Source organism: Budorcas taxicolor, chromosome 17 (assembly GCF_023091745.1).
Source record: "Budorcas taxicolor isolate Tak-1 chromosome 17, Takin1.1, whole genome shotgun sequence".
NCBI lineage: Eukaryota > Metazoa > Chordata > Mammalia > Artiodactyla > Bovidae > Budorcas > Budorcas taxicolor.
Window position 1 is genome coordinate 55,440,821 of NC_068926.1, and position 7,789 is coordinate 55,448,609.

Sequence of the window (7,789 nt, forward strand, 5' to 3'; positions counted from 1 at the left end):
TGATACTGGCTTCATTAAACCAGCATCAGTCTCTCCCCGGAGGCAGGACCTGTTCCTCCTCACAACAGCACAGAGCTAGCCTTCTCTGTCTTCCCCCTATTCGGTACTCTCTGGATCCTGTTTCTCTCATTTGCACTTACGACTGCAGTCTGAGGTTGTCTTGTGTATCTGACTGATTTTCTATGCCCACCAGAATACCAGCTCCATAAGAGATAGATCTTTACTGAGTTTGGTTCCCACTGTGTCCTCAGCCCTAGAATAGTACCTGGCCCATCGCAGGTGTTCACTAAAAATTTGTTGAATGGTTGAAAGAATAATCTAACTTGGTTGTTACAACAATCATGACAGTAGTGTGGTAGAGGAAAGGTGGCTGCTAATTCTTTGCTGCTCCTCTCAGGCAGGGGTGGAGGCTCTCCTCCCTCTCTGTGAACCTGGATGGGGCCTGTGACTCATGCTGATCAATGGAATTTGGTGGCAAAATCTAAAGCTAGATCTTAGAAGTCTTACATGTCTTCTCCCTGGTACTGTAGAACTCTCTAAGGAAACCAGCTGTCATGTGAGAGGTCAGACTAGCCTGAGCCTGCCATACAGTCAGGAAACCCAAGCAACTATGTGGTGTCAGATATATGAGTGAAGAAGCCACCTTGAACCTGTGGCCCCAGGTGCCTTTACTGTGAAACACGAGCAAGCCCTGTCTAGCTGAGCTCAATCAATGGATGTGACTATGAGAGATAATAAGTCACATCTGCATTCTGGAAACTGTTCCAGGAGACTAGAAGCGATCTAATCATGTTTGCAGGCTAGAGAAGAGAATGAAAGGGTAACAGAAAGAAAGGACAATTGGGAAAATGTGCGCGTGTCACTAGAATGTACACTCTATGACAGCACGGAGTCTATTCAATGTTGAGTTCCCAGCACATGGAGAATAACTCTCAATAAATATTCACCGAATAAACATACTTAATATGTTATAGTTACTTAGTCTAAAAACTTTAACATTAAAGATTTGAACTTTTTCAAATTAATACAATTTATTAATGGTAACAACAACCCTATTTTAGGCCATTCCACTGACCTTAAAAGTCTGGAGATGATCAAGTTTCAAATGTCCACTTCCTCCTATGTTTAAGGTATTTGGTTTTAAAACCATCATTCTGAAATTTATATAAAATAGGCCTCATGTTAAACTATTCCTCCCTACACATCAATTTTATAGTAGATGGGAATTACTTCAGTGAGAAAAAGCAGACTGTGCTAATTTTGTTGTTTAATTATATGAATACCCCCAAATGACTACATCTGTATAAGGGTCCAGTTCATAAACTCCAGCCCAATATATGTGAAAAAGCTTCTCGGGATGGAAAGATGCTTTGGAGATTCCTTATCCTGACCAAGTCTGCTCAATTTCCAACTGCTACTGTGATGCCAACAGGAAGATTCTTATCTCCAGTTTTATCACAGCTACAGAGGGCAACCCTAATGATGAACTTGAGACAACTAGGAACGTGACACTGAAAGTAGTAAGACTCAGTGAAACCCAGACTTTCAAAGATGAAAATGAGATGGAATAAAAATATTTTAATAATCCTCAAGCAATATAGATCTTAAAAACAAAACCTAACTTGCAGGGCAAATGGCAAAATTAAAAGCCCAAACAACCTTCCAAGTTAGAACAATAAAAACCAGTAGACATAGGTATTTAGTAATTACTAATAAAATATCTTACTCTAACTGTAAGGCATCTATTTTCTCCTCCTGCCAAGTGTCACCCTCACGTTCATACTGTACTATTTTTCTATCCGTTTTACTTGAAACCAGTCAACAGAAATAATTATCTAAAGAAAAGAATGGGTCAACCAAGGTGTGTTTCTTCAGAACGAAAAGTCTCCATAATTACGCCTTTAACTTGAACAAAATTTTTGTTTATACAGATCCAAATTAAATGCCATGCAATATTTCTTTAAAAAGTGGTTTAAATCATTTGAATTTTAAAAAAATGAGAGGGCAGGAGTGTAAGCATTAACTCTATCCTGTGTAATGCAGGCCATTCATAGGAAACAGCACCCTATGGGGCACCATGAGAACTGGAGTTTGCAACAGCTGTCAGAAGATTTCAAGCTGTGAGAAGGTTGAGAGAAAGTTCTGAGGGAGATGTTTTCAGACATAATGAATCCAAATTAGAAAATGAGAGTGGTGTTCACCTCCAGTGTAGTCCCAGACTCGATGGTTGGTGGGCTGCATGGCATACGTGTGCTGGTCTCCTCTAAGTGCTTATAGGCATGTCGACTCACATATCGTCCACATCCTATGTGGCCACATATTAAATAAATCCAAAGGTTCTGCCAAGAAGTAGGTAAGACCTCAATTAGTTACATAAAAACACATGATCTGTGCTCTAAAATTAAGTATGCTGCTGCTGCTAAGTCGCTTCAGTCGTGTCCAACTCTGTGCGACCCCATAGACGGCAGCCCACCAGGCTCCCCTGTCCCTGGGATTCTCCGGGCAAGAACACTGGAGTGGGTTGCCATTTCCTTCAATGCATGAAATTAAAAAGTGAAAGTGAAGTCGCTCAGTCGTGTCTGACTCTTAGCGACCCCATGGACTGCAGCCTACCAGGCTTCTTCATCCATGGGATTTTCCAGGCAAGAGTACTGGAGTGGGCTGCCCCTGCCTTCTCTAAAAATTAAGTATAAGAAAGAGAATGCTGAACCTTGAGGATGTGACTCTGAAGATTACAGAAAGTGTTGCTGGGTTGGAATAGCTGGAATAGAGGGGAAAGAAAAGCCCCCTACAATGCAATTTGCTTTTGAAATGCTGCAAACTCACTTCAACAGCTGTGATCCAGAATGGCTACCTGAGTATTCTGTGTCCCAGTGGGGACCGAGCAAACAAGATCGGACAAGGACTGTCCTCTTTAAGGACTTTTAAAGAGGTCAGCTACCAATATCCAAGGAGCTGGTGGCCCAGCTTATTGATTACCAAGCCAAACTCTTCCTTTCCTTTGACCTCCAGCAAGCCTTGTTTGGACCACAGAAAGGAGTTTAAAGAAATGATGAAACTGCAATCAATTAACTGACCTACAAGCTTCTTTAGTAAAGACTTGGTGGGAATATGAGACTACAACGATGTAAGGATCACTTATAATTTTTCTTTTCTATCTTCCTTCTGGTCTCAGCAAGGCAGCAGTAAGCAGTGGCGTGAAGTGAGATCTTAATTCCTTGCCCAGGTATTGAACCTGGGTAGCCTGGATGAAAACCAGGAATCCTAGCTACCAGACCAGCCAGGGCTACAGGCTAGAAGCAATTTTTCCCTGGATCTTTGCCCCCAGTGCATTTATCACAGAGGCAGAAACTGTAAACGTAGATACAAAGTTTATTAGAGACGTAGCACAACAAGTGGGAGAGCACACAGAGAGATGGTTTGCTTAGTTAAGACAGAAGCAAGGCAGAGATGCACACCCAGAGAGGAAGGGTGTGCACATCCCCCCAGTGAGGAGGAGAGCAATAAAGAGATGGTTAAGTCATTTATATAGGTCAGTTCTTCCAGGTCTTTGTCTTCCTCCAGGTCAATTACCTGGTTTCTTTTTCCACACGTGACCTAACCTGGGACACTCCCTTAGTGGTACACTCATACCCCTCAGCCAAGACGGATCTCAAAGTGAAGGCATCTGGGAGGAGCAAGACTCATTATGGCCTGGCATTGTCCCCTGACTTCTGACCCACAAAGAGCCTTTCTGGCATGTGTAATGTCTCCCTTGTCTCAAAAGAGGGAGGGAGGGGGATCGCTTAATCCTTTACTCAAACAAGGTTTTGCCCCTCTTTGTCCTTGTCATGATTATAACCTTGACTATAGGTGTAGCCAGGACTATTACCTTAAGGTGTTTACAAGAGACAAACTGACTATTTACCCTGTTTCTATTGTTACTTCCATTTCGGAGGGCAAACAAGAGGCTGATTGTAAATAACTTAACTGGAGACCACCTATCTCTTGTCTCACAAAATGCTAACAGTTTTAAGTATCCAGCTTGAAGCCCACTTCTTCGTGCCCCATGAAATGCAAACGGGAGGCTAGCTGTAAATGTCTAACCTGGTGCCCATCTATCTCCTATATTGCTTCAACTTCCCAATCACCTGCATGCCTAACTTCTCATAGAGTATTTTCCCAGGTATTTTCTCAGGTGTATCTATGTCACTTTTGTAAGAAGCTTTGAGCCAATCTACAAGATTTAGCTAAATATAAATACCAGGGAATTCTTTAACACAAAAAATATTGTTCTATTCCTCTGAAGCTTAAAATATCCACTTCCCTTCAGGGCAAGAGCACTTTCTCTGCCCAATGTCAAAAAATAGGCAAACTCCAAAGGAAACAGTGTTTTTCTCACCTTGTCTTGAATAGATGCATAATACTGTGAACTGTTTCAACTGAGAGGTTTCCACTGAAGAAGGAAATCTGTTCTGGAAGCTGCCTGGATGGAGAGTCAGGAGCAGCATTTACACCTTCTTTACTTTGATCTTTACTTCTCGGTGCAACGAGGGATGCTTCTGAAGACTTTCTTCCATTGTAGCTTTCAGCTCATCTTTCAGAAACTAAAAATTAGCAGGATTCCAATTAGATGAAAACTGAGTCAGAAGAATAAAGTTTGATAGAAAAAAATATTTTTTTAATCTTCAAATATTTTTTATTGGAATGTCACACATTGCCTTCATTTATTGTATTTCAAATCACTGTACACTTAACTTTGGGGAAAACACTGCTTGCCCTTTTTAGTACAAAAAAACCCTAAAAACTGTTTTAGGAATGTAGAGAAATATCCAACTTAAATAGCAAAAAAGCGCATCATAATTACTGCTCCAGTGCAGTCATTTCTGCATTTCCCATGTTTCTTTTCTTAAATAACGATCTTGCCTGATAACATATAAAGAGCAATTATGAAAAACAGATGTTTACACATACTTCTGAAGTCTTGTTGAGAATATCCTGTTTGCACTGGATAACCAAATATAGGCTCAGCTGCAGTAGCCAGATATGAAAATACTTGCTGGTTCACACCATGGTGCATATATGGAATATTACTCCCATATTGCTGAATGGTATCATAACCATTCTGGTAAGTCCCTGTTGGATTACTGGTTCTAAAACTGGTCTGTATACCAGCAGGCACAAAATCGCTTCCAAAGCTCCCACTGGTGTAATTTGTAGCAAATATAAACCACATTCTGAGTTTCTGCTCCCAAATCTCTCTTAAGCAGACTAGTGTAACCCCTTTCATAATTTTCTCTGTCTCTAAAGGGATTTAGTCCATCTGTTTTGCCCACAGAGTATCTGTTGTGACACTCAGCCTGCATGTCTCCCCTGCCTCTGAAATGATCTGAAACTGTTTCTGACTAACTGAACCAATTTGGGATTAACTGCTTGATTAGCTTCAAGGAGCACAGAGATAAGGTCACTCACTTGCTTTATGTTATGTAAGTGTATGCTGTGCCTGTTTTGGTACTGTGAGTGTTCTTCCAATTCGATGAAGATAATCCTCTGAGGAGTTAGGGTAGTTAAAATTGATGACAAATTTCACATCTTCCACATCTAGCCTTCTGGAGGCCACATTTGTAGCAATCAGAATAGGAGTTCTTCCATGTTTAAATTCATTTACAACCTAGTCACATTCCTGTTGACTCATGTCACCATGGATACTCATGACAGGCCACCTTTTTCTCCTCATTTTTCTAGTAAGTACATGGCATCCTATTTGGATTTCAACAGAAAAATGGTTTTATTCTTGTCACTCGTGATCTCTTCCATTAGGCAAATTCAGTTTTCATATATTTTACATCATGACACATATCCACAATTGGAACAGTGTTGTAGTTTGCACCATACGTTTGTTTTCTATGTCTATCTGTTTCTGTTTTGTAAATAAATTCACCTGTATTATTTTTTAGATTCCACATATGAGTGATAGATGTTTGTCTTTTTCTGTCTGACTTAGTTCACTTAGTATGATAATCTCTAGGTCCATACGTGTTGCTGCAAATGCAATATTTCATTCCTTTTTATGGCTGAGTAATATTCCATTGTGTGTATGTGTGTGTGTGTACATGCACATGCACACACACACACACCATACCCTCTTTATCCATTTGTCTTTATCCAGTTGATGGACAGTTGGAATAGTAAAAAGCAGTAGATATAGGTATTTAGTAATTACTAGTAAAATATCTTACCTTTAACTATAAGGTATCTATTTTCTCCTTTGGGCAACTATCACCCTCATACTGTACTAGTTTTCCATCTGTTTTACTTGCAACCAGTCAGTGGACATAATTATCTAAAGAAAAGAATAAGTCAACCAATGCATGGTTCTTCAGAATGAAAAAGGTCTCCATAAGCCTTTAACTTGGACAAAATTTTTTTCCCCACAGATCCAAATTAAATGCCTTGCAATATTTCTTTAAAAGTGGTTTAAATCACTTGAATTTTAAAAAAGAGTGAGAGGGCAGAAATTTAAGTATTAACTCTCTTTATCCTGTGCAATTCAGGCCATCCATAGGAAACAGCACCCTACGGGACACAATGAGAACTGGAGTTTGCCACAGCTGTCAGGAAGATTTTAAGCTGTGAGAGAAAGTAAAGGGGCTCTGACGGAGATGTTCTCACACAGAAAAGAATCCAAATTAGAAAATGGGAGTGGTGTTCACCTCCACTGTGGACCCAGATGTCTTATGTTAAGAACTATATTCACAAAACAGTGGAGTTATGGGGGAATCTCAACTTAAAAGTGGTCTCTGCCCCATAAAAAAACCTCATTGACACCCTCAAATGCAGAGATGGCTTTTATGTTTAGAAATACCATAAGAAAGCAGGTGTCTTCTATCATACACTCCTAAGTGAGACAAATATTCAGGGCTATTAAGTTTGAAAACCAAACCTACCACTTCTTCACACTGGAGATGCAATACACATCTACTCCCCTGGATGTAGTGAGCTGGGGAGGGGGTCGGGGGCGAGGAGTCACACCGTGCCTATCTGGATTCAACATGAACTGCCACAGACCTACATGCTAAGTAGCTCTCCTCACTGAGTAGAGTTGTCAACCTAGCTTGTTATGAGTAATTTAGAAGAAATATTTAGAGAAACTGAAATCCACCCTGACAGCTTCATGTAAGGAACATAGGCAGTAAAAGCTAAAGTATGCTAGAGGTCTTAATCACAGGCTCACTGAACGCCACTCCAACACAAGCTACCATGGGTTTACCTTACAGAAGATAGCCTAGGGTTTTGGAAAGCATACCTGGGTTGGCCTTCATGGTCTCAATGATCACATCTGTCATTTCTCAATGACCAAGATGCTGATGTATGATTGCTGCTTTCTCCCCTGGTGACTTCCCTTCTAAACAGGCAACAGCTGAAGCTAGTGTCTTCTTTTCGATCTCCTCTTCAGACATTTCTCCGACTAAAGAACACATGAATGATTAATATCTGATAAATCCACTCTCAATGTATCCATCCACAGGTTTCCCTTTTCTCTCTGCTGCCCTCCCTCAAGACTGTAAGATGCCTTTGCAGTAGTCCTCTCACTCACCTCTGGGGCTCCTGCTGTACCTGACAGTCAATTAATGCCCAGGGCAATAAACTCAGAAATGCAGGGCAGTTCTAGTGAAAATCATGCACTTTCAAGCAAATGAAGGAGATAAGAGCTTTGACAGTGATCACGCTCAGATGAACCAACATTTCAGTAGCACTTGTAGAGTGACACTCTGTGTTGGACCCCAAATGAAGGCTGAAGTCCACTAAT

The 7,789-nt window shown here is 40.7% G+C and overlaps 1 pseudogene; it reads right to left on the reverse strand.

Annotated features, from left to right (window-relative positions):
• Positions 1-783: 783 nt before the first annotated feature.
• Positions 784-7,325, reverse strand: LOC128062100 (probable ATP-dependent RNA helicase DDX5; annotated as a pseudogene).
• Positions 7,326-7,789: the final 464 nt, after the last annotated feature.